Below are 27,179 nucleotides of genomic sequence, written 5' to 3'. Positions count from 1 at the left end.
GCCTCCTCATGAGTGGACTTAGAATTCTCAGGTGTTTTCACACCTACTGGGTTGTTATATTCTAAAGCAGCCCTCCCCCATTCCCCAAACACTGGTTGGTCCTTCAGATGGGTATATAGGAGGAGACTGAGCCCCTGGTTTCTGGTTTTGTAGACTAAAAATTACCTGTGTTCCATCGGTGCTTGAAGGAGAGGGTTTTCCCTCCTTCTATCATGGCAAGGATCTTCCTTCTGTCGCATCCTGAGTACACGCTACCTCTAGTTTAAAGTAATCTCATGGTCAGGTTCATCCATTCTGCATCTTGATATGTTAATGGAATCTTGAGAATTTAAGCTACATACTAAAAAAATCCTGTTCTGCATGGCAAGAGCTGAACATTGGCTCTTTCTCTTTCCTGCTGCTGTTAACTATCCTAAACGGCTCTGAGGCAAAATAGATGCTTCTGGCAGAATAAGGGAGGGATTAAATAGATGTAAGGACATGCAAAAAAGAAAAGTGCATTATATTTTTAAAAGTATTACCTTAGTTAAAGCAATAACTTGGGTGGAGGGGAAAGGTTTAGAAACGAGGCTTCTAAGTTGCCTTTATTGAGATTCCATCTATATACACTTTATGTGTTTATGTGTATGTAAACACGCAAAAGTGTGGTGGTGTTGATTCTGTAGGCGAGCATTTAGTGAGCACTTCTTATATCCCATGCACTGTAATGTGATGTAAGAGGGAAGTATGGCACAGCCTCTGTCTCCAAGGAGCTCCTAGCCTTAGGAGGGCATTGGGATGGTGATGTGTTACATACAGAACTGAACTGCTGAATCCTACTTTCCAAGAGGTTGGCATTTTGGTCTGGTAAATATGACTAACATTTGAGTTAGGGACCTTTAATGAGTCTGGTTTCCCCCTTACCTGGCTAAGATCTGCTTTCCGAGTCTCTTCAGCCTCTTAAAATGACCAGTTCCAGTCAGTTTTGCTTTTTCCAAATAGAGCTAATGCCTTTAGCATTAGTCTAGGTTTTCATGAACACGTCTATGTATTTTATAGAAAGGACATGGTGAATAAGATCAATTTAAATCAATAATAGATAAATAGGAAAATGAAGTCCAGCTTAGGATAGTTGCTCTGCTTCTGTGGTGGAGTTATTTGTTTGCTGTTGTTTTTAACCAAAATTCTTTCACTTCTTTTAACACAGGAAAACTTGTGTGTTTTACACACTGTCTCACTACAGGGCTCTGGGGCTCAAAAAGCCCTGGTAGCTATGAGCAGTGTTTCTAGTTTGACCAGGGAAAATGGGAATACTATTTCCTGTGAAGGTGGTAGAGACTGGGAAACTGGCAAACCAGACAGGCCAGGAAAGTACGGAGCAAAAATAAAAAGCAGGTAAGTGATGGTGCCAGATGGCTGGGTTCAAGTGGAAAGAGCAGTGGTCAGGGTGTCAGGAAAATGGTGTTGCTATTGATAAGCTTGGTCCAATCTCTTTATCTCTCTCTGAGACTGATGAGAGTTGAGCTACGTGGCCTCAAACACACCTCCATCTGCAACATTCTGAGCTAAGTGGACAAACAGTAAAGTCAGCTGGGACAGAAACCAGGTGGTAAGTGGTCTCAAGATCTTTATGACCTGGTTCTCTGAAGACTTTTCATTCTTCTGAGGCCTTTTGTTTCTTCGGCTCAAGGCTGCTTGGCCAGAACCCCTAATGCCAGAGCTCATAGGTGACCCCACATTCTTGCTTGATGAAGATGGGCTCTAATTCCCTTGAGGAGAATCATTCCGATGGTTAACAATGGCTTCAAACTATTTTGGCCCTTAGAATATTTTAAAAGAAGGACCAAGTTTCTGGGATTTCTGGGCCTGTGTTGAAAAGCCTGTTTCCTCCACCTGTTCCTTTGGATCTGAAGTCTGCAATTAGGGGTGTGCCTAAACACCCTAGATAATGCCTTCATCAGGGCCCCATCAGAGCTGCTCCGCCAGCTCTCCCAAGGCACAGTGAGGACTCACTTATTGATCTTCCTGCCAGCTCGTGTCCTTTACCTTTTCTTCTTTTGAGTCAGATTGAGAAGATAGTGAAAGCAACTCCAAATCTTCATCTCCTAGGGCATGTGCAAACCCAGCCCAGCCACATCATCTCAAAAGGAGACACTGAGTAATCAGACTGCTCTCCTGGCATTCTTTTATGTTTCCTTCTACCTAGAACTCCAGCGCTCTCACATTCTCTAGACCTTCGGAGAACTCACGCTTTGATAGAAGGAAACAACAGATTTTTTAAACGTACATTAAAGCATTCCAGGTATATGATATAATTACGCTAGTGGAAGGCAGAGGCATAGATGAGGGAGTGGTGAAGCTGATCTTGGCAGATGTAGTGGTAGTCATAGAGTGGGAGATGCTTGAATGGCTTTTGGAAGATGAGCTCATTATCCAGAATGACAGGTGGGGGGTGGCATTCCTGGCAGAGGGAGAAGGGCGGGCAAAGTCAGAGAGTTGTGTGAGATCACGGAGAATTAGAGTTTGTAGGGTGAGAGAGACTGGAGGTGCATATGAAATCTCGGATTTTCATATTCCGGGATTGGATTTTATCCTGTTAGCAGTGGGGAGTCATAAAGGGTTGCAGTGATGGGATGAAAACTATAATTCAAAAAGAATAGCATAGTGTCAGAAGGGGCAAAATTAGAGATAAGAATTCCTGTTAGGAAACCTACTGAAAGGTAGTGGTTGTTACAGGAAATGTAATGGCAATGGAGTCTATAGGATTTCACGTGTGGTTAATTGTGGAGGTTGAAGGAGAGGTGAAGTCTCAGGTAATCTCTGGATTTTTGACTCGGATTGTGGGTAAAGGGTGATGGTGCTTTTACCAAGCCTGGCACCACAGAAATCACATTGGAACGATAGCAGCATTTCACAAGCTACTGTAGCTTTCTACTGGAAACGGGGTTAGCACTGCTCTAGTCTTCAACCTCTTCAAACATTTTGAATACAAAACATAAACAGAGTAACTGAAGGCTGGATAATTATATACCCAGACATCTTTTCCCATGAAGACAGCAAGTCCGCACTCCTGGGTGTGTATATGTGTGCTCGTGTGCATGCAATGATGTTTCTTATGCTTTAGATGCAAATGTTTGTGCTTCTTCCATCATACTAGGTTCTTGACACAGTATCATTTTTCAGCATTAAAATTCCCATCACCTCCCAGAAGTGCTCCCTTTAGGATCCATTTCTGCTTGGCTCCGTGTGCGCAAACATTCCAGTGGGATTGATTGCTTATGTCGAATTAATTTTTCCCTTCCCAGGGAGAATGTCTGTCTTGTGCAAAATGGGGAAATCCCCAGGCTGCTAGCCAAACGCAAGCTCAGATAGACGAGTAAAGTCAGGCTTGGGTCAAGAATTGGCCTAGATAACCCACAGAGCTTGCACCTGGATACCCTAGCTGTTCTTCCCAGCATGCTTTGTGACTGTCCCTAGGCAACAGGAAAATTTGAGGCTGGACAGAGATAGCTGCATATAAGATCTGAGTCTTTTCAGCATCAGCTGTGGTACCATTTCCTCTCCTATGTCACATCTTCCTGTTACTGCTTTATTTAAAATGTTGTAGAAGCCTCTGGAAGCAAATGGAGAACATACTGACTGTCCTTCTCCACCTGACTGCTATGAAAGCTTCAGAGATCTGGTGTTGTTTTTCTGTCAGCCCCAGTTCTGATGCTTCTCTGCGGGCTTTGGTGGACCCTCGGAAGGGACACCTCAGGCCTTTCCCTAGTGGTAGACCCTAGCTTCTCAGCGCCAAGACAGGCAGGCTTACCACATCGCACCTGACTCCAGACACCAGAACAGGGACTTTCAGACTGTATTTCCCACAGTTGGAACCACTGGTCAGCCGACCTGTGTACAGCACGGTGGTCTAGGCTCTGCTGTCCACTGATGAACTGATTTGTGTGTCTGCTGTAGGAGCTTTGTGAGATGTATGATAAAGTCTCTCTGAGAATGGTTGTGTATTCTTTTCCTATAACCTGGAATTTTGGGAGTCCCGATGATCATTTATTAATTTGAAGTTCAACTTTGTGTGTTATGATTATCCATAATTCCAAGCAGAGTTTCTCTATAGTCTCTATTGTCTGTAGTCTAGTTGAATGTAGCTCTAAGAGTCCACTAACCTTCAGGACTCTTGGAAGTTTCAGAAAGAAGGCTGGTGAATTTCCCATCCCAAAGGGTAAAATACCAAATTTCCACATTATCTGGTGTAACATTTACTTTTTATGGGGGGAGGTTTGGATTCCATCGGCCAAAAACTTTTACATAAATCAATAATAGAAATGATCTTTAGCATTTCCCAACACATTCTGGAAAGCATCACTTCTAGCAGGGGGCACACTTAGTTATATAATTTAATTCTCTGCAGTTCTCATAGAATCTGACTGTAGTGTCTGGCTTTTGAGCTGGGATAAGTGGACTGCAGGAGGGGTACAGAGGTCCAGAAGTCTGCTACCTGGTAGCCAGAATGTTTCTTCTGCCATGTTCCTGATGCCACCCGTGTCTCTTGAATCCAAAAGGAGGTCATCTAATTTCTTCTCTCTACCCCGGCCCAATTTCTAAGCTCTTACAGCCATTCAGTCTGTTTACTTGTTTGTTTTGAAGTATTTATTTGGTTTGTTAGGCATAGAGATAATTCTCTGAGACTTCTTTTTAGATACCCGCCTCCCCAGTTATTCCATCCAGCATTATGCCGGGTGTTAAATAAGCATGTTTGTGATTCCCCCTTAGGTTTTAGTTTTCTTCATGAGAAAGACCAAGGCAGCTCCCCAAGTGAGGCCTTCTCTGACAGACCTGTGGCTAAATGTGCGATCATGTCCTACCTTACGTTTCCCAGGGGCCCTCGGACCATAGAACTCTAGACTAGGCAGGACCTGATGACAGAGGTGGCACCATCAAATCTAACCCTGAATCTCTTTAAAGTAGAGCAGAAGGGCAATCCCTTTATGACTGTGTCAAGCACTCCCAGGGTAGGGGCGATACCAGTTTGTTCCATGCCAAAACTTTTCAATTTTTATACATTTAAATGGTTCTGCATCCAGATACATGCAGAATGATCCTTCCAGGACCCTCAATACGAGCGCTCCTGAATCTTTGTTCTCTGAGACTTTTTCATTTCTGGGCTATTGTATTCGGATTGATTTCCCCATACCTTAGCTTACATGATCAGAGCCTTGCGAATGCCTGGACAGCCTTTGTGGAAGTTAAGAACAAAGAAGGCAATTTATCTCTTCAAGTGTCAAGACTTTTAACCCTATGTTTTTCATCTTCTCCTTCAGGGTTGTTTAACTTTCGGCCACCTCTTGGTTTGCATGTCATGTGTGTGCTGTAGTTGAGGCTGCACTCCAGGCACTGCTTAGCCCTCGGAAGGAAATTGGTATATGATTATCTTTTTTTTTTTTTTTTTTTTTGGCAGGGGAAGGACTCCCCCAAAATATGATCAGTGGGAAGCTGCCCTGCTTTGGATGTCAGTAGAGACCATCTCAGATCTGCTGGCTGGCTTGTGACGCAGCTATGGCTTGCAGTGTGTTACAAAGGGGCATGCCTGCAGTCTGGAGTGGGGGAGCTCTGTGTGCTGTTCTCAGCTCTGTGCTGGCCTCCTCTGTGATCTTAGGCAGACCACTACACCTCTCTGGGCTCGAGTTCCTTCACCGTAAGGTGAAGGTGCTAACGTGGATGATTGCGGATGTTCCTTCCATCTCTAAGTCATTTTGAAAGTCTGGGGTCTCCTCGAGAGAGTGTACTTAGGAGAAGGTCCCCCTCTGCATATCTCAACTCTGAGAAAATGTTTGTCCTGTAAAACTTGCTTTGGGTGGGGGTGGGTCCCTGTTTTCACACAAAATTCAGAATGACACACAAAATTCAGAATGAGTTGCTGTGGGTTGATGATATCTGTTTTTAGCCATTAGAAATCCAGCAATGACAAACCTTCAGTCTTGCTGGTCTCTGGGTGAGCTGTATAGGTTAAATTTTGAGCTAGCTATTGTGTCCTTAGTTCTTACTTTTATAGGACCGCCAAATATTTATGGGTTTCCCAAGAAAGTACAATCAACAATTTTGGGGTAGCCATAATCTATATATAAAAACCACTCTTAAACATGGTTTGTTTTCTCTCCTGGTCTGTAAAGGGGATTTTTGAAAGGAGAAAAGTTTTGTTTGAATTTTCTCAGAGCCTCCAACTTCTTTAAATTGGATATTTGGCAAATCTTTTTCCCCAGAGATATCTGTCTTGGCTGGCCCTGCCAGGTCTTTTTCTCTCTGTTAGAGGGAGTTTTAACTTCCATTGATTTATCCTTTACCACATTTGGCTTAGTGAGAGCTGGTGGGGAGGGCGATCCTCAGAGTGCTTCTTCCTGTGGAGATTAAACTTCCAGGACCATATCCTGTTCTTTTTCTTAGACCTCCCCCACCTCACTCCCTCTTCTGCCACTCCATCTTTAGATACGAGTATTATTTTGGAAGCTGGGCAGAAGATGAGAAACTGGGATTGAAGACACACAAGCAAGTTTTAAAGGTTAAGAAGTTTATAGAAACCAAAGTCAGGACCAGAGAGGGTAGTCAGGTCAGAGTATAACCCAAAGCCAAATTCAGGACAGCAAGGGGCCAGGGACGAGGAAGGTGGATAAAGGTCAAGAAGGCACAATGGTGGAAGATCAGTCAAGGAAAGCAATAAAAGGTCCATTCAGCACCCAGGACATCTGCATAAGCTGAGGGGCAGCAGGAGAGAGGGACCTGGATGTGAGTTCTAGCTACAGCAGTCCTCATTGATTGAGGAATCTCCTGGCTTTGACCTTGTCCCCTGCATGTACAGGTGCCAACTCCCAAGCAGGAGAAGCCCAGTGAGAACACCTAGCTGGGGCATAGCTCCTGATGTCATCAGCTGCTGTCCTCATACCTCTCTCTGGATCAAGTCATCTCATGAGGCTCTGTCATTTCTCCTGCTCATGCACCCTCTGTCCTTCCCCATTTAATGGGCCTGCTGTCCTCCAGGTTTATTACTTAAGCCTGGGGTTATAATTTGAAAGTTCAAACTATCTGACTATATTAAGAAAATGAGACACTGGGCATCCAAATTCCCCACAGAACATTATTCTTTAGCCCTAGAGGGCCTTCATATATATAATTTCCCTCCTCAGTTCGTGGAGCTACCTGTATATCTTTCTCTGTCTCGTTGGCCAATGCCACATCTTTGTGTTTTTGAGTCCATGGATGGGGCTAGCTAATTTTAATAGGTGGGCTAGATGCTCTTTCTAGCCACAAATAAACAGATTGTAACCTGAACAACCTTTTGATTTTTTGACCCAAATTTCCCTCTCAATTATTCTTTGCTTGCTTCTCAAGCTTGAAAGTTTTGAAGTTACACATTTTCCTGTGGTGCGAATGAGTATCAGCCTCATCTGTGGTCTGGCTTCACACTGCAGGCTTCATAGCCTTGACCTGGAATTGGGTTTTCTGTGACTTCTTACATGAATTAATCCAGCCTAATTAAATCAATGAACTTTCCTCTCATATCTATCTTTGCATCTTTTACCCATGGATTTCACATTTCCTTCAGCTTTCTCCAAATTGGACCATCCATCTTCTGGGCCAAAGATGAAAGGGTCTACATTTATTACGTTTTTTTTTTTTTTTTTTTTTTTTTAATATCTAAGGTAAAGTTTGAAATTTGGGAGTAACTTCTTCAAATGTAATGTGAGAAATGTCACTTTGTGTCAATTGTTGATTTACACCTGATTGAGTCCAGTTCTGGTTCTACTGAGCATGTGCTCTTCATAATCTTTGTCCTTGTCCTCCCCTTCCAGAGACTTTCATTATGTGAAAGAAAGGGATTTTGTAGTGCAGCGATTCCCAAACTTTCTTGGCTCACGCTACCTTAATATATCACTAATTTTCCCTGGTGCCCTTAGGGCAAATAAAACACTTAATAGTTCACTAAGTTGTTAGGTCCAAAAAACTTAATAAGTACTCATGTCCTAATGATGTTGTAGCCATTTGAAAAAGTAATACACGTAAATTGAAAGAAAAGTATTTTTATTTCACTCTTAAATAACCATGATTACTTACTGTTGAGGCATATGTGCCTGTTGGGCACTGCACAACTTCTCAGACCTTGGAATAAGATTGGATATTTCTCTCTTCATTTCCTGCTCTATATTGATTTTTGCGCTGTTTGCTTTTTATCATAGCAATTGACGCAAATCCAGTTTTGCAAAGATATGATGTCATCAAAAGGAATGAAGTGTGATTTAATGTTAAAACTGAGAACTAGCTTAGGTCATATGATGTCTGACAGATATCAAACGTTGATGTATTTTCCTCAAAATTTTAAACATTTCATGAATCCCTTATGAATTTGCCGTGGCACCCCAGGGTGCCTTGAGTGCATAGTTTGGGAATATGAGGGTAATGGCATAATTGTCGGGAAATCTTTTCTGTAGGTTTTAGTGCTTTTTATCTCTTCAGCCTAGTTGCTATTCTGTAGGTTGCCAGACATGTTCCCTTGAGAATTCCTTAGCTTCCAGGTGGCCTTGATTCTAAAGGGACTCTCTTTTTCCCATTCTTTCTTGGTTTTATTGACCATTCTTGAGGCCGATTGGTACTTATTAGAGGCTATATCAGGAACTCCTTTCATGACAAAGGGCTAGGTCTTACTCTTCCAACATGGGATGAGGGAGAGGCGAAAGTGGCACTAAGTGGGAGAGTTGGGGTGGAGCTGGAGGCTGACAGTAAGGGCCAGCCAGCCACATAATCGCAGGGCCCAGAGCAAAATGAAAATGCAAGTCTTTTTCTTCAAAAACACAAAAAAGGTGCTGTTTTTTTTCTTCCATGGTCTTTCTCTTGACCTGTCATGGTGTTTTCAATTTGCTGTTTAATGATGTGCTCTCTTAGCAAGGGATACTCATGGGGCCAGTGCGGACCCTCACGGGTAGCTGGCCCCCTCCCTCTTGTGATTTGGTGTGCTGGGCTTGTGGATTGCTGAGACCTCCCTTTTTCCAGCTGCAGGACTGACTGCTGGCCAGGGAGAGAGAAGGCGAGCCAGGTATCTCCCAATCTCATGGGCCAATTGCCTTACCCCAGAGTAGACAGGCAAACCCCAAGGATATTGCAAGCTCCAGGACATGCTAGCTACCTGGATTGCAGGCAGACAAGAGGCTTGCTCCTGCTGAGTTGCCCACTGAGCATGATGTGGTGTGGCTAGCCTAGGGGAGTGATGGCTATCACCATGCCCTGCCTTGAGCCCTCGTTGTGTGTGTGCGCGCCTGACCTTGATCCCCAATCTCCTGCCATATTTGTGTCAGGCCTCTGCTGGGGGACAGGGATAGAGATGCTGGGCAAGGCCTGGGGCCCCAAGGGGTGGGGGAATGGGGGACTGGAGGTGGACTGTGCATAAGCCTAGGCCCCAACCTCTTGGCATATATTACATTTTTTCCATCAGATTTCACTTACAAAACACAAATTCAAAGATTAAATTATTAAGAATTTTCAGAGAGTGATCATATAGCATTTGATTCCAAGCACAGGGCCTTCTCAGTACAGGACCCTGTGGGCTATGCACCCATGAAGCTGGCTTTACCTATGGTGGGACTACTGAGTCGGGGTAAGGAGTACCCAGACATGGCCAACTGACTACTCATGCTCCTGTCACTGGCCACACTGCCTGCACTTGAGATGCCCCAAGATGAATGGAAAAGAATGAGCCAGTAACCTTCGTGTGTGGCTCTTTTCTCCAGGAGAGGTCTGTAAGCCTTGGGGAGGCAGGCACAATAGACAATTCTACTTCGTGGCTGAATTCCTCGGTGGTCGAAGAATTCACTGAACTGTGGTTCATTGATGGTGCTCACATCTCTGGAAGTATTTATAGCCAATTTGTACTGAATGCCCACCATGTATTGGGCATCATGCTAAGTACTTTAACTATAGTAACTCATTTAATTGTCATAATAACCCCATTCCACTGATGAGTAAGCTGAGGTCAAATGACTTGCTCCAAATTCCATAATATGTAAGTGATGGAGCCAAGTTTTGAAGTCAGACACTATGGTTCTGGAGTCTACCTCTGGGCCAGGATGCCATTCCCCTTCTGAGTGTAAACCAGCTTTCGTTTTTAATCAAGGTGCTTAAGTGCATCTCTGTTTCCTAATTCCTAACAAAAACTTTTATTTAGTTCTACATGTATTTCCACACAAGGACATTTACTTTTAATTTGAAAGTTTTCTTCAAAATGAAGTAGTCTAATTTTCTAACTATGTTTTCAAGAAAAGTACATGGCTTTATCTTTTTCAAGCTCCAATTTACATAACCTCATCACACTTTTCAACATGGATGTAACAGGGCCTAGGGTGGACGTGTATCAGTCCTTTGTTCTGGGCTCTACCCCTGCTGGTTGTCAACAGGTTATTAGTGGCCCAAATCCGAGGAGGCGATGCAGTAAGTCCACTGACTTCACATATAGTGTAACTGAGGAAACCAGGATACGCCGCTACTTTCTCCAGCACAAGTGCTCATTGTAAAGACATAGACCATTTATCTAGAACAACCGAATAACAGTTAATTTACTTCCTAAGACCGTGCTACTCCAAGGGTGGATCACGAACCAGCAGGATCAGTGTCACCTGGGACTTGTTGAAAATGCAGGGTCTCAGGCTACCCAGATTTGCTGAATCAGATTCTGCACATTAAAAAGAGCCTCATGTAATTTATTTGCACGTTAAGATTTGGGAGCTCCATTTTAAGCCAGTGCATGTGGGCTTTCTTTCCTTTTTCTTTTTTCTTTTTTCTTTTCTTTTCTTTTCTTTTCTTTTCTTTTCTTTTCTTTTCTTTTCTTTTCTTTTCTTTTCTTTTCTTTTATCTCTTCTCTTCTCTTCTCTTTCCTCTATGGAAAAAAAAGATGTCCTTTGTCAATTATATTAAACACTCTGCCTTAGACTTGTCTGGCTTTGGGAAGGTAGCTAACCTCCTATGAGCTTAACTTTTTTGTCAAATGAAGACATGAGGCCACTTAATCTCTGCAGTCTATCCTGGTTCTATGATTTTAGTAGAAATCCCTGCACAACAGAGCTTTGCTACAGTTTATTGCTTCTATTTAAAGCCACCATTGGGTATTTACACATTTTTAGCCCTGTCTGCTTTAACCCAACTGCTAAAATTCAATCTTTCCTGGAATGTGACTTTTTTTTTTTTTTTTTTAATCAAAATCCCTGGGGAGCATTGTTAAAATGCAGATTCCTTGGTACCAGCCCAGACTTCCTGAATTGGAGTCTCTGGGGGTGGGTCCTAGAAATCTACATCTTTAACCTCTGATGCCAGTGTAGATATTAACACTTTCCTGCTACTTTCCAAGTACAAAAGTCTCTACTTGTTCTCTAATTATTTCCTTTAGTTTTTTAACATCATATACTTCCTCGGTAGCTTAGAAGAATGGAGGCACAATGGAAGAAAGGAAAACGTGGGGAAAGGGAGCTAATTTGGAAGTATGACATTAATGTGTAGTGACAGCAGGTGACTAAAAGGCAGTTGTGTAGAAAACATGCGAGTCTATGGGGCTTAAGTACATAGGAGAGATGGTCGAGCTTTGTTTTGGATTTGGGAGTGTCTGATGTAGTATTGAGCACCAGTCATCTCAGGGCATTGAGGGATGTAAAGGCGAAAGAATCCTGCACATTTAAGTGCAAGATGGTGTTTCTGCATAAGGCAGCAAAGCCTTCCTGAGTGGAAATGCATGGGGAGTGTGAGGAGAGAGCTCATGGATGACTTCAGGGTTCTACTTTGAGGAAGGCTCAGAGTTAGAAGGTGAGAGGGAAAAAGGAGTCCATGAGACACCCAAGCAAAGTCCAAGAGGCGGAAGAAGAGCCAGGACAGCTCAAAGTGAGGAAACCAGGAGAGAAGAGCGTGGCAGTGGTCACTAGTCAAACACTGGAGGCCGGTCAGTCTGTCCCAGAAAGACTCATGCTTTTGGAATGAGGGTTCAGTGTCTTTGGCAACCAGATTGCATGTGATTTAAGAGGGCAATGAGAAGAGAAGCAGAGGAGGGGAGACAATGGGGCTTGTGAATGGAACGATGGTACTGCTGGCTCTTTTGTAGGGGAGCCACTGGGACACTTTGATGGTGGACTTGTCCTGGGCGCAGAGGCAGTGGTCAGGTATCTGCATGTGGGTATTTGCCCTTGGTGCCCACATAGTGCTAATAAGTTAATGCCTGTGAAGTTGCCAGCTCGGGAAGGAAGTGATGTGGGTGCGATGGGGGAAGATGGTTGGTAAAGACACAAATATTCTTGGCCAGTTGGCAAACATTGGGAGCAGCAAGCTGGAAGCAAACAGATGTCACTATTTAGAACAAGATGTTTGGACATTTTGGAAGCAAGAAAGCCCTTTTCTCTGCTCACTTACAGGAGGGATTGGTGATTTTCCTCCTTGCTTGAACTTTGTCAGCTATTTAACATAATTCAAACACACTGTAGCTATATTTGGCAGATGGTCAACTTCTCCAGGGAGCTCAGATCATGGACACCATCAGGTCAATTCAGCAAACATTTCTCGAGGGTGTGCCATATGTAAAGCACTGACTTTGGTGTAGCGAGGATTGAAAAAGCCCGGGCCAATCCTTCAGGAGTCATGGTATAAAAAGATTGAAGTACAAAACTAAAAAGAGGCAAACTTACATTCCCTGTATACATAGACACAAATTTTCTGAATGTATCATGTTTTCCAGTTACTTTGAGTATCAGGCAAACTACTAAGAGAGCTACTAAGAAGATTTTATATATGGATATATATATATATATATATATATATATATATATATATATATATATATATATTTGTTTCTGTAGAAACATTCTATTGCTGTTAGCAAGACATAGAAGATAGTTTTATACATATTTGTTTGCAGAGAAACACTCTATTGCTGTTAACAAGACATGGAAGATGGGTTTGGGAGAAGTGCTAGAATTCATTATAATTTGACCAACGCTTGTTAAATGACAGCTCTATGACAGACCCCATGTTAAAGATTGAGGGTGCAGAGATAAATAAGACATGGTTTTGGCCTCAGGAGCTTAGAGTCCAGAGGCGAAGACAACCAAGGACACATAATAACAGCTTATCCTGACACATCCTGTATTGGGTCATTACTGGATGCTAAAGAAGCATTGATGAGGATGCCAAACTCAGGAGGTGATTTTGATTAAGTCTTAAAGAAAAGTGGGAGTTTAAACTGCTGAGAGATGGTGAGAGACTTTTTTAAATCAGTGAATGAAATGATGTGATTCCTCTGGCAGCACTTTAGAGGCAGGACATCTGGTTTTGGTATTTAGAGGTATGTCAGGGACTTAGATGATGCCTTCTTCTCTGTACTCTTCTTCCATTTCTCTCTTCATCATCTCCTTCATCAGAGAGGTCTAAAGCAGGAGAAAAAGTAACAGTAATGCTGACACATTCTCCTTGTCAACCCCGCGCTGCACATGCTGTCCACCCAGGGAGAGAAAATCTAAAGGTTTTTGAGCGGGTGTCCAAAGATGACATCTAACCAGTGTATGAGCCAATTAGCGGGTACTGAGGAAAAGAATGTGGTGTGTTTATTAGGACTGCTTTTGGTTTGGGGTCTAGAATGTCCAAAGTGGCTCTCTGTACCTAGGAATGACCCAGCCTTGATACCCTTTCCACCTGACATCACTTGAACTAAAAACGCATTATTTGCAGAACAAGTGTGCCCAAGGCACAACAGACATGGAGCAAGTCTGACAGTTCCCTCCCTCTGGGTGAGACTGCTCGCTTCAGAGAGACCCCCAGCCCTCTCTTTAGGAGCTCTCGCTCTTCTGTGAGCTGCTCACACAGGATCTAAGCGGTATCATGTCCGTGCGTGTTGTCCGCTGTGTCTCTTACGTGGTTGTGGCTGCAGTGGGGCAGTAGCTAAATTGGGGAGGTTGTTCTTTTCCATCAGGAAAGACCGGTTAGCACTAGATGCATAAAAGAACTGAGTGGAAAGTGAACTGGAATAAGAGAGAAGGTTTTTCATTTGAAAGGACTATTTAAGAAGGAAAAGCACAGCAAGGAGCAGGTAGCGCGGTGGTGACGGGAGTGGGTGCCGCGTATGAACTAAAATCGGAGCAATTCAGACAAAACGAGACCAGCCCGATGTGAGGAGGGCATGCAAACTCACGAAGAGCTCCATATTTTGTGGGGACAGTTGGGGAAATTTGAATGCGGACTGGTTATTAGATAATATTAAGGACTTCTTGTTAATTTTGTTAGGTGTGATCGTGGTATTGTGGATAAGAAAATGCTCTCATGTTTAAGAGATAAATATCATAGTATGTGCAACTTACTTCAAAATAGTTCTGTAAAAATTATGAGGCAAATGTGGCAATAATTTAATAATTATTAAAGTTAGAGTGTGGGTATATGGGGACTAGTTATACTGTTATTTATACTTTTCTGTATGATTAAAACATTTCATAATAAAACATTGAGAAACATTTAAAAAGTCAAGGCTTCCTGGGCCTGAATCCTAGCATGTGGCTGGACCTCTTTGTGCCCCTTTCTCTTCTTTAGAATGGGACGGGATGATAAAGGTACATACTGCATGGGGTTGTATGAAGATTAAATTGTATAACACAATAAATGCTTAGATTGGTATCTGGTGCAATAATTTTTTTTTAATTGTTACTCTTATTACTGAAAAGAAACCATCTCAAAAAGTTGAGGCGTTAAGCTGAGAGAGAACATAATTTCTCCGGAGGCCAAAGGAAATCCTGCTACTTGCGACAACGTGGATGGATTTTGAGGGCATTAGCTAAGTGAGATAAGCATGGCAGAGAAAAATAGATCCTGCATGGTATCACTTATATTTGGAATCTGAAATAATGTCAAACTCTTAGAAACAGAGAGTAGAAAAATGGTTGCCAGGGGCTTGGGTGGATTGGTGGGGGACATAGGGAGAGGTTGAAAAAAGGGCACAAACTTTCAGCTATAAGATGAATAGGATCTGAGGATCTGATGTATGACATGGTGGTTACAGTTGATAATACTGTAGAACTTAAATGTTCCCCCTCCCCCCAAAAAAATACTTGACATGATGGATGTGCTAATTACACAGGGGAATGCTTTCACAATGTATATGAATATCAAATCACCATGATGTACACTTTGACTGCTTTACAATTTTGTATGTCAGTTTTATCTCAAAGCTTAAAGAAAAAAAAATTCTGTAGAGACCAGATGAAAGCATCCAGCGTGAGTCACCTTTCAGTTTGCGGTGAGTCCAGGGGACATACGGGGAGTTGGGCTTGATGGGGATCCAGGATTCCTGATGAAAACGTATTCCCTGTGAGGGTGGGCTGGGTGTTGTCAAGGAGAGGATTGTGAATAAGAAGATATTGCTCTGAGGTCATCTCTAAGGAGAGATGTTGAGTCACCAGGTTGGGTGGAAGAGCATATTAGACAATGGTGTGAATGCTGTACTGCTCATCCACATGCAGAACTGCCATTTTTAGCCATTGTGATGCTGTTTTCTTTTCAAGTGAAATGGGAAATTTTGCAGGTAGATGTGAAGAGGGCTACGGAGAAAAGAGACAACTCAGCTTCCATCTGGAATTTCAACTGCACCAGAGGAAGTCTGGAATGTGACTTGCATAGTACAGAGATTTTCAGAGTGACTCAGTCATTCAAAGATAGGATTACAGAGAAAATGGGAGCATTAGGTATGCCAGTCAAGGCCCTAGCAATAAACGGATGGATCAGCCACGTTGGGTAATCTGAGGAAGGTTTAACAAAGGGGTTCTTTACCTATGTGTGGGCTAGTAACGGGGAGGTTTATTTCTCTAGGACTAATGGAATGAAGAAGGAGTGGTTATCAGGAACCTGGAGACAGAAAGTCTGTGTTGAGGGCTACCTCAAAAGGAATTGTGACTTTAGGTCAAGGGACATAACCAGCCCATCAGGACCCATCAGGGTGGTTGTGGAGAGGTAGGACATATTTCAGCCCCAGTTTTCTTGCTTCTCCTGACTCTTACTAGGTGTTTTCAATGGCTGAACTCAGCAGGGTGCCAGAAAGCAAGGGAGCCTTGATACAGTCCAAACAGGTCAGCCCCCCAGGGCCAAGAGCGGGCTGGTGAAGAATGAAGGGTATATCTACTACTGGGTGGAGAGCGATGGAGGGTAAATCTGGAGGGGCAAGCGAGAGATGTTTAGTCCACTAGGAGAAGATGAGGCTTTTAGGAAAAAAGCTATTTTTTCCAACCTTACTCTTAGTTGCTTCCCTGTTGCTAATATATGCATGCATTGTAGATATTACGGGTTCAGTTCCAGATCACCACAATAAAGCAAGTATTGCAATAAAGCCGGTCATAATCTTTTTGCTGGTGGAGGGTCTTGCCTGCAGTTTGTAAAAAACACATCTGTTAAGCACAGTAAAATGAAGCACAATAAAAAGAGGTATGCCTTATAGCATCTAGGCGGTCTCTGTACTCTATATAAGCACCAGTAGCTTTATGCAAACACCAGTTTCTAAGGATGCAGTGTTAGTTGTGGTGTGCAAGCTGGAAGCAGACTATAAATCCCCAAACAGGAGATCTAGAAGGGATATTAGAGATGGTTTAGGCTAACTGCCTTATTTCAGCAGATGAGAAAATTGAGTTCCTGAGAAGCAAAGTGACATATCCACAGCTTCTTAGCGGCAGAGCCAAAAAAGGAGCACTTATATCCTGACTCTTAATGAGGCCCTAATTCTATTCTAACCTCAGACATGAAATTGGTGCCTTTCCTTTCTGTTTACATTCCCCGATCTTGACTTTTCAAGGTCACCACCCCACCTGCTCCTGTTGTGATAGGAAATTACCTTGATACAATGGTGGCCTCTATGTGTGCTTTACACATAGTGGGCACCCTGTCCAGAGTTCATGGAACTGAAAGCTCATAGCCAAAGTCATGAGGTAGGTTTATGCACGTTGGATAGGGTACAAGTGGGTGGAAAGACCATATCCTTGACTTTTGTGTTTTAGGCCCTGTCTGTCCTTCTGCCATGCCAGCCTTCCCCACTGATGATGTGGTTATGGAAACCAGAATTAAGAGGTGAATGAGAGGGCACAGTAGGCAGAAGCTGCCTGTGGCCAACACGTACGTTTTTCAAAGTGATGCTGGGGCGGGTAGGCCCAGCTGTAGCAGTCCTGATGAATAGTTATGGATCTTATGTGGGCAGAGAACTCCTGAGGCCTGAATGAGTGTCACCAAAGAACAGTCAGTGTTCGGCATGAAGGTTAGGCGTCTCCTTTTCTCTTTACTTCCCTTCATAGCTTACCTGCTCTTATTTATCTATGTCTAACATGTCTCGTGAGCTACTTGCTTTCTTATTGCCTGTAGTTAGGTTTATCTATCTTCGTTTTGTTTGTTTTTCTTGTTTTCTATAGAGGATTGAACATTCTTAAATTAGAGAGCGAACACACATTATACTCTCTGTGCATTTAGGCTAAATGTTTACATTTTGTACCTTAGTTTCTAGGCTTTGGAGGTTAAAAAAAATTTTGAGGTCACTTCTTTGATTTCCAAAGATAAAAAGAACTAGAGGGCCCTTAAGGAACTTTTTTTCCCATCGGAATTATCCCCACTTGCCTATCTTCTTGGATTTCAGAATTGGATCATTGCATTATCTCCAGCTAATTGCGAGATGTGAAGGAAGGGTCAGGAGGCTCCTCACAGTCTGCTGACTACCTGCCTGCCTCCTGATGTCCTGCACACGTCTCAGGACCTGTGCTGTTAGTTCAGCTGGTTGACAGTGACCCGGAGGAGGCCAGAGCATGGGTCTGATCCTGATAAAGCCCAGCTAGTGTTGCACAGAGGAGAACATGGCTTCCTTCTATAGGCGGTGCTTCCTTTAACCCTGGGCAGCTATTCTGACAATCTCTCATTGGGGGACAGGATGACAGAGTTTGAATAACTCAACTCAACTAGATCCCAATTCTAGGATCTACTAGAAATCAGAGAAGGGGTGTGGGTGTGATCTTCTTTCATGAAGGAAACCACACCTCTCCATTTGTAGAACTCAATATATCCAGGAATGCAGAAGTTATTAATAATTATTTCTACTATTAACTGTATATTTTTGTTAATTTTAATAATTTCTGTTGACTCATCCTAGGTGGTATAGGTACTTTCAGCTGTTTGTTTTTTTGGTAGTGGTGACTCTTTCTGATCAATGGCATGTGTTTCAAGATGGGCCTAGTCCATGAAGATCAAACCCTTTCCAACTACCTATTGCATCCTTGGAGATTAGCACAAAAATAATGGGCTTTCTCCAAGGCCACATGCAGATATACTACTATCAGTATTCTTTATTTTAATTCAGTAGTGACCAAGACAAGAGATGTGAGGGCCTGTACGGTGGTTGGTTGCCACTGCTAACATTTGTCGTTTCCATGGCTGCACAATGCAAAGACCACAGGCTAACCGTGTTCTAGTCCTGCCCCTTAGAACTCAAGGGCACTTGCACAGGGCCTTGTCAGCCTCTACCTGGTGCGACCTGCCTTTCCATAGGCAGTGACTTTGTGCCAGGTTGTAACACTGAAGTGTCCAGGTCATTTTGTGAAATCGGGACTAAACCAAAGAGGTTGGTTCGCCCTGTGACACCGATGGCAGCCCCAAACTACACTTACCTTCCGAGTCCCTGAGAGGCTACTTTACTGAGTGTGCTGTAGAGTGAGATTTAACCTTTGGAGTTCATCTAGTACTACTCCCCATTTCCATCAAACACACTCAGTATTTGTGTTTAGAAGGAGATACAAATATGAAGCAACTAGACTGAAACTGCCTCCATCACATACTAACAGTTCATTTTTTATTTGAACATTAAGACCTTCTTCCCCCTTGCCCTGCCATGTCTGGAGATGATAGAGAAGCAGGTGGATTTTAGGTATTTATTGATTTAGACCCCTTTCCCCAACTGTTGAATAATGTTTATTGACAGAAGCATTTGGAACATGTAATTTTTACAAAAGAAAAAAATCAGTGGAGCTCAGAAGAGTTGGGGAAGGGCGAAGAGGAGCCCCCACTGACTGATGTTTTGAGTAAGGAAGAAAGTGGCATTTTCCACTTTATGTGTGAGGAAGTAATGCAATTTGTAATGTGGAAAGGGCCTCCAGGCCCTGAGCAGTCCCCGTGTTGAGATTGGAGACCAAGACCATAATGTCTTACTCCTTTATTTTGTCTTTCATGACATGGAAGCATGAATAATAACAAGGACAGTAATCATCAATAAGAATACCTAAGATTTTTTTGAGCACTTTCCATATGTTTGAATAAGGCTGGGCATTTTCACACGTATTTCATTTAATCTTTAAAATAATCTTTGTGGTTCCCATTTTTAAGATAAAGAGATAGAGACTCTGGATAGGAACTTGCCTAAAATCACATAGCTATTAAATGGCAGAGCTAGGATTTGAACCAAGAAAAGGTCTATATGTCTGCTTCCACGGTCCATGTTATTTCTATTGCTCTACTCTGGGGGAAAATAAATTCACAGAGACCTAGTAGGATGAGGAGAAAGAAATACTGAGGGGACACAATTTAATTGTCTAAGAGACTGGGGAGCTCCCAGAACTGGGTTTCCCAGTGCAGCCCAGGGACAGGCGAGAAGCACAAAGAATCCGATGTCCTCTTTTATTTGTAGCAGAGAACAGGGCATGCCTGAGCAAAGGTCAGCAATTTGGATTAGCATGGGTGTAGGATGAACATAGGAAATCAAAGGAGGGGTAAACTGCTGGTAAAGTGAGGGATTCCTTTGTCAGATAATGGGGGAGCCATTGAGTGCTTTTGAGTGAGGGAATGATATAGAGCTGCTTTGCTTTAACAATCTATATTTTTTAAAATTAGTGTTTAGAGTGGATTGCAGTTTGGAATAGGGTATATGCTTATAAAGGAGTAGATACCATATGCAGTTGAAGCTCAGAGGGGAGGGAGGGGTGAGCCTTACTCATGGAAGTTAGGGAATGGTTTGTAGGAAAGGTGACACTTGGCTTAAGCCTGGAAGGATTAATCTGGGGAGCCTGTGATTGAAGGGCAAGGTATCCCTGGAGGAGAGACTCTCTCTTGTCAGGCTGCTGTGTAAATGGGCTAGACTAGAAGGCATGTATCTAGATACCGCCTTGCTTGGAAAAGGAGTTACAGCAGCTTATATGAAATATGTACTACATTAAGATAAAATGAAGTGATGAAATAGGGGGCAGAGGAAAAATTTAGGTGGGAAAAGGTAGCATTGAGGTTACCATAGCTGGATTCGATCCCTGTTTTCTAGGGACATGCTCTCTAAAGTTTATAGATAGAGATTATAAAAGAACATGTGTAGTGCAAATACAGAGACTGTGAACACCAAGAATAGTTGGATAAGTTTTTGTGGGGAGCAAGGATGAAGGCTGCTTCCATGATGGAGTGGTCAGAGTCTGATGGAGCCTGGATGAGAACTCCCTGGGGTTATGGAGCATGTAAGAAGAGAGAAATCTGATTAGTGACTCTATCACCAGGCCGTGTGTGTGTGTGTGCGTGTGTGTGTGTGTGTGTGTGTGTGTACGTGTGTGTGTGTGTGTGAGAGAGAGAGAGAGAGAGAGAGAGAGGAGGGAGAGCTTATTACCATGGTGATTTCTGAGAAATATGGAATCATCAGGGTCTCTGCTCTGAGCACCAGCCTCTATGACCTATGTAATAGGTCCAGCAAGTAGCCAGGTCTGTATTTGCCAGGTCCTTGGAGAGCCTGCCAGAACTCTCTCTTTGAGAACATATCACACTCAGGCTGAACTCTTAAGGCTTGCTTCTGCTGTAACTTTTGTGTGAATGTCCTTTCCATCCTAGTCATGGTCTATCATAGTCTATTCATTTCGTCCCACTCCAGGTGGGGAAGAAGTCTCCTGTGCCATCACTCCGATCTCCTTGAGCACATTTCAGAACTTGTTGCCACATACCTCTTTTCGTTATTGCTGTTTCGCATGCCAGCTAGAGAGATGTTAAGCTCCTGGAGAACAGCTGGGCACTTTTTTGTAAGTCCTGTGTGGCTCTGCCAGTGTTCTTTACACAGTAGAAGTTAAATAAAAATAGGCTCAACATTCCCTGCCTTTGGTTTCTCGCTTGTGTGTCAGGTTCAGCGGATCCATGCAGTGTGGGATAATGAATAAAGCCCTCGACCCATTCGGGAGGTCTTGGTTTTAGGGTTGATCTGTCATTGTCTCTTCTTTCTAGGTCTCAGTTTTCTCAGCTGTAAAAATGAGGGGATTGCAATGAATGATTGCTAGGGTCCCTTCTACATATGTCGTTGTGTGATTGAAATTGCCTTAATTAGGGTTATTTTTCTGCCTTGTCTTGCTCCCTCTGCACTGCTCTCCGCCCTCCCCCCCGCTGCCCCTCCCCCACATGCACAATGTATGCTGATGTTTGTCATCGAAGGGTTTAAAACTCTAGACTATGTAGGTAGCATTCTCAAGTGAAGGATGACCAGGAAGAGGAGGGAGGCAGCCTTGTGCCTTATTAGATGATGTGAAGGGCATGGTGTTTTTGCCTATTTACATGTGTTGAGATGCTTGGTGATCCAAACCTAGTCAGGTGTTACTTGTGGTGACTTCTCTAATGGTAGGGTCCCTTGCAGGTGCCAAGCGAGGCAAAAGTCCCCCATAATAAAAGCAATCATTGATTAAGCACTTCCCAGATGTCATCTTTAGTCCTCCCAACAACTCATAAAGGTAGTAGTTACTTCCATTTATAGCTGAGACATCGGACTCAGAGAGGTTAAGTGATTTGCCAGAAATTGTCAAAGCCAGAATCTCACTTAAGGCTGTCTGGCATGAAGCATGGCCTCTAATCATCAACATCGCCACTCAAATCCAGAAGAGAGCAGAAGACATCCATGCTACAACCATGTAGGAAGGGGGTAATCCCCAGTTAGCAAGGTGTCTCTTCTTTAGAGCTTCCCATCAATCAGTCCTTGAGCCAGAGGGACTACTGAAAGACCTCTTGAAGATCTCCAGGTTGAGGAGTCTGTGATTTGAAACTACCAGCCTCCAAGTTTCTTTCTTCTAAGAACTAAAACTAAATGTTCTTCCACAGGCTGTTAAGACACCAGGGAAGGAAGAGATGATATTGGCCAGGATAAATGTGGTGGAAGAGGAGTTGTTTCTTTTCAAGTAGCGGGTATCAATTTTCTAAATACAACCCAGGGACATTTTACACCTCCTTCTGCAAACTTCTTGTAAAGGCAGCAGAGACAGCAGCTCAGCTCTCCCTTCTTCCTGGTCTTGTTCTGTTCCGTCTGCTCCCTGAATCTGTTCTCTCTCTCTCTTTTTCTTTCTCTCAACCAGTGTTTGAAAAGTGGTCTCTTCCTGTCAATGAAAGCACACGTCTACAGCTTCACTTACCAAGTCAATCTGTGCCATCGATGAGGTGCCCACTGCTAATGAATTTCTGTTCTACTTGCTAAAGAACTATGAATTAAATAGAAGAGGAAGTCCTGGCTGGGGGAGTTTTACCCATAGAGGTTTCATGGAATTAACAGTGAAGTCTCCCAGAAACCTGGAAAGAACAGAAATGAAGCTACCTCTGAGGGTCGAATTTGGTCTATCTATATATCCTATGCAGATGTGATCCACCACCTGCAACTGTGGACCAGGAGATGTTTTGCAAATGTGTGAAGGAAAAGACTCCATCAGTATGACCTGGGAATGGTCTCAGAGACGCTGGGCTGAATGAAATGTGACTGTAATTTAGTGATCTGAAACCAGATTAATGGCACTGAGTGTAGTCTACAGAAGGACATTGGGAAGAAAGTGCTGGTTAGCTGGAGCACTTTTGAAAGTCAAGTTAAAGAGGCGGAAGCTGGTAGTACCCATTCCGGCTTGGCCACAGATAAGGGAGCTTTGGGTTCTCTAATAGGTCTAACCCTAACCTTGGGATGCATACCCGAACCCATCATTGCCTGCTGCCATTTAGCCATGAATTATTCTGTAGACTCCCCTAAGTTTTGCTTACATGCTCACTATGCAACTTCCAGATAATGGCTTGATTTCCTCAGTTCATCAGCCCTCACTGCCCATGTTGACCTGAGCACTCTTAAGTCCTGTGACAGTTGTATATTGTTGTTTTTGGCACCCCATAAACTGAGCTTCTGCCTTATACATCAGCTCTGTGAGCTTGTTTAACGAGTCTTCACCAACAGTGGCTCTGCCCTCAAAGTGCTGACAAAATTCTAGTTTCAGAGTGCACCACCTTTACCTTGACAAATTCATCAAGGACACTGTCATATGTGGACTCTCTCGGAAGCAGTTAATGACCCAGTACTGGTAAAACTAGGCTCGTTGCCTGTTTCCATGCAAACTTTACTCAAGATCAGGCAGCAATGACAGTGCATGGGAAGGACTTCACAATTTATAAAACAATATACAGACAGGTCTAAGTAAATACACAAGAAGATAAAGGGACAACTGAGAGCTGAGGGGTTACAGAATAAAGGGACCAAGTATCAGTCACCTTTAAAAAAAGCAGCCTTTTAAAAGCTACATTTAGATTGTGGAGAAAATGAAGAAAGGAATAGATCTGTTTAGGAAGACACTGTTAATACTAGCTAATATTTATTGAGTCCTTATTATATGCCAGCTACTGTACCAAGCTGTTTATAAACATGACCTCAATTGGTTCCAAGAAATGCCCTTGGAAGTAGGTAAACATTCTTATACCCATTTGACAAATCAAGATGTTGAGCTCTAAGTTCACTCAGCTAGTAGTAAATAGTAGAGTCAGAATTTGAAGCTATGCACTAAACCACTATATTATTGTAGAACAAGCTTTTAGCAGGTGACCCAACATTGGACTCTTGTTTTTTTCTCCAACGAGGCACTAACTCAAGGCCAAATCAGTAGAGTAGGGTTCAAGGTCCTGTGATGCTAGGGGGATGACTGGGACGGGAAATTGTTTTGCTCTTAGTTTTGAAGGAGGGAATGGATGTGGATAAGCAGAGATGGATGCTGAGACAGTGTTGCAGTGCCTCTCACCGTGGGCAGTCACTCATGTTAGAGGCAGTAGGAGAAGGAGAATCGGCAGGAGGGATAGGTAACCGAGAACAGTGGGGCCTGGTGAGGGATGCTGAACTCGTTCAGGTATGCACTTCTAAGGTCAGTCAGTGCACTGCTCTATGCTCCAGACAGAGAGCATTAACAAAAAATTAATTCAAAGGAATAGGTAAATCCAGTTGTACTCTCTTGTTTGTTTTAGGATTCTTGGTTCACTAGATTGGCTTTTCTATGGAAGTCTATTTTGACTTTATAAACCTGAAGTTCTGTGTATTGAATGGACACTGCAGGTGAAAAGTGCTGGCCCGTGGTTGGCAGCATTTAACCAAATGCAGTGGACGACCTCCCTGTTAGTCTAGCCAGAAACCTTTTTTTGTGAGTTAAATCTGGATGTGTTCCAGGCATATGTAGGTTCTGGAGACCACAATCATATGGTCAAGGGAACGGAGCCCAGAATTCATCTTATCCGGAGAGAGGAGATTAAGGAGCTGTCATGGGGCAGATAGATCCCATCACACTGAAACTCCATCTCCTCTTCTACATTGGCTCTTTGAACCTGAAAAGACCTCCTTATCATTTCTCTGGATTAGTGGTTCTTTCTTTCGCCTGGAAGAGTGTAGACCTGTAGAGTAGCTCACTGCTAGTTCCCTCTGACAGACTACTTATAAGAATGTTATATAAGACCAGTTCTAGTGCTGATGCCTTAAGAAACACCCTTCTTTATTTCTTAATTTGGGGAAGTGTCAGTTTATTCTTTCGTTTTGTTTTTGGTGTCCGAGTCAGTTCCCTGAAAAAGTGTTTTTCCTATTGTATCATTATTCAATTAAAAATTTTTTTACTATAATACCTTGCTAATAGTTTCTTGGAAATGTATATAAATTATATCCACAAATTTCTTTTTATTCATATTCATGTTTACTCTTTCAAAAACTCTTACATACATGCTTTGCTTTTATAAGAACCCTCCTGTCTTGTCCTCTGATAGGTCATGCTTGCTTACACACTCAGTAATCTTGTTCTTCATATATATTCTGTTGACTTTTCCTGGTATGAAAATGAGAATTCTCCGTGGATCCTTTCTTATGAATGGAGGCTACATGAGTACTTGGCAGTTCTAGGCCACAAGTGACTTTGTAATAAGAGGTTACAAGTTTTGGCTAGCAGCTCGATAATTTCACCCTTGAATTCCTTTAGGACTCCCAGGTGGATGCCATATGGTCCTGGTGATTTATTTATACCTCATTTGTCAGTCAGGTTCCTGAGCTCTTACTGCAGTGTCAACCCTGACCTCACTTCAGTCCATTGAGGAGGGCAAGTTGGGAAGGACTTTCATCCTTGAGGATACCTCTTGTACCAGGAGCATCACCAAATGGTCCCATGATTCTCCATCTCATTGTCTCCCTTTGGTGGCACAAAATAACGTCTGTGATTGACTTGGCATTGGGATCCCTCAGTTGTATTTTTGGCTTAAGTTCCTGGGTTGTTGTTCTGTGCTTATGTGCCTTTTCTTCTACCATGGCCTCTCTGAAATTCCTTGTCATGCAGGGATGCTTTCCTCATGGCGGGTCTGCTATTTTGGGCTCTGGCTTCACTCACGCCATCTATCTTGGAATTCTAATACTGTATTTTAAAATAGACTTCAGTTTCTGTGGACTTATGATTTTATAAACTCTTCTTTTCAATCTCCCTTTACCAATGTCTGTCTGTCTGTCTGTCTCTCTTTCTCTCTTTGACATTTGGCATTTGGTTTAGGGTATAGCTTGAGAGAGGACTTGGGTAAGGGAAATATTTATTGCGCTTTCTTCCGAGAGGCCCTTTGGCGATACAGATGGGGGTGCTGAGTACGCTGTCCCAGACAGGGCAAGCCTACTGACTAAGATTGTTCTCTGTGTCGAGGTCTGCACCTAGGATGTCCCAAAGCTGCTGGCCTTGTGAGTTTACCTCCCCCACTGCGGTATGGCCTACTACAGGCTTCCCTTCACAGAAGTGACTGACATGAGCATTACTGGCCTGGCCTGCTCCCTGTGATGAGGCCAGAAACTCTGTAGGGCAGAATTAAGAGAGAATGGGCTGAAGTTGTAGCAGGAGATACTGATTTTGTACATAGGAGATTTCCCAAGGAGCCCAAGTGGGAGACTCAAGGAGAATATGGAACCTCTTTGGAGATATTTAGAATATCCCTTTGCATGAGCAGGAAATGCAGACCCAGCTGAAGTGAGGGAAGTGGGGGAGAGGACATCCTGAAGCTTCTAGGCTGAAGCTGCTGCTCATCAGGATCTCTTCTCCGTTCCAGCAGCAAGTGCCTGACCAGGGTTGTTAAGCTAATTGTTAAATTAGAGTGGCTGGGGAAGCAAATTGCTTCATGATGGGGTTTCTCTGACTGTGTCCAAGGCTGATGTCATCCGCCTTTTTTCCTCCTTGGTGGGGTGCGGATGGGGGGATGGTGCGCAGGCCTGACACATGTGTTAATGAACCTTGATCAGCTGCAGCAAGCCTTTGCTCCTCTGAGAAGCCCGCATCTGCCATTGTGGAGAGTTCACTGCCAGTTTCTCCGTGCTTCTGTTTACTGTCCCCAATTCCTAAGCTTTACAGTGATTATATTTTAGATTATCTTTTTAGGGGTTGTGAACTTATGTGCCTAGAGGAGCCAGACCATTAGCATGAAACATTGAAACAGGCCAGGTAGGGATGATGAGTGGGGACTCTCAGGGAACAGTAGGGGGTGGTGGGGACTGTGGCAAATTGGAGAGTGGTACCTCATCTAAGAGGGATAGCAGCTACTCAGCTCCAGCTGATTGATACCATGTGGGAATGTGAGTTCCTTGTTGCCAGATCCTCTTGTTTCACAGAGGATTCAAATATGCATTTTCTTTGTGAAATAGCCTGATTTTTAAACTAATTCAATTAAAAGGCATTGTGTTGGTCAAGCAACATCCATTTGCATGATGAGTTCGGCCTGTTGGCCTCCAGTTTTCAACTTCTGATTCTGGTCCAAACTGCTTTTCTTACAGATCAGGAAACTGAGATCCAGAGAAGCCCCTGGCCCAAAGTTGCAGAGAACCAGTGTTACTGTCTGAGATCTGTGACTCCTGTTTGGCACTCTTCTGCTTCTCGGTCCTGGTTTGGGAC

The 27,179-nt window shown here is 43.2% G+C and overlaps 1 protein-coding gene across 10 annotated transcripts in view; it reads left to right on the top strand.

The window, feature by feature from the left end:
* Positions 1-27,179, top strand: part of KALRN (kalirin RhoGEF kinase) — a 592,295-nt gene that overhangs the window by 15,685 nt on the left and 549,431 nt on the right. Inside the window, exon 1 of one of the 10 annotated variants that reach the window (XM_036219570.1) lies at positions 12,826-27,179. This exon is cut by the window's right edge and continues 17,608 nt beyond it. The exons of the other annotated variants lie outside the window; for them this stretch is intronic. The gene's annotated coding sequence lies outside the window, so the exon portion shown is untranslated. Of the gene's footprint in view, positions 1-12,825 lie in introns of those variants that run through there. 10 annotated transcript variants of the gene reach the window in all.

This window comes from Rousettus aegyptiacus, unplaced genomic scaffold (genome assembly GCF_014176215.1).
Source record: "Rousettus aegyptiacus isolate mRouAeg1 unplaced genomic scaffold, mRouAeg1.p scaffold_m13_p_4, whole genome shotgun sequence".
Taxonomy (NCBI): Eukaryota; Metazoa; Chordata; class Mammalia; order Chiroptera; family Pteropodidae; genus Rousettus; species Rousettus aegyptiacus.
This window is presented reverse-complemented; position numbering and strand designations above follow the sequence as displayed.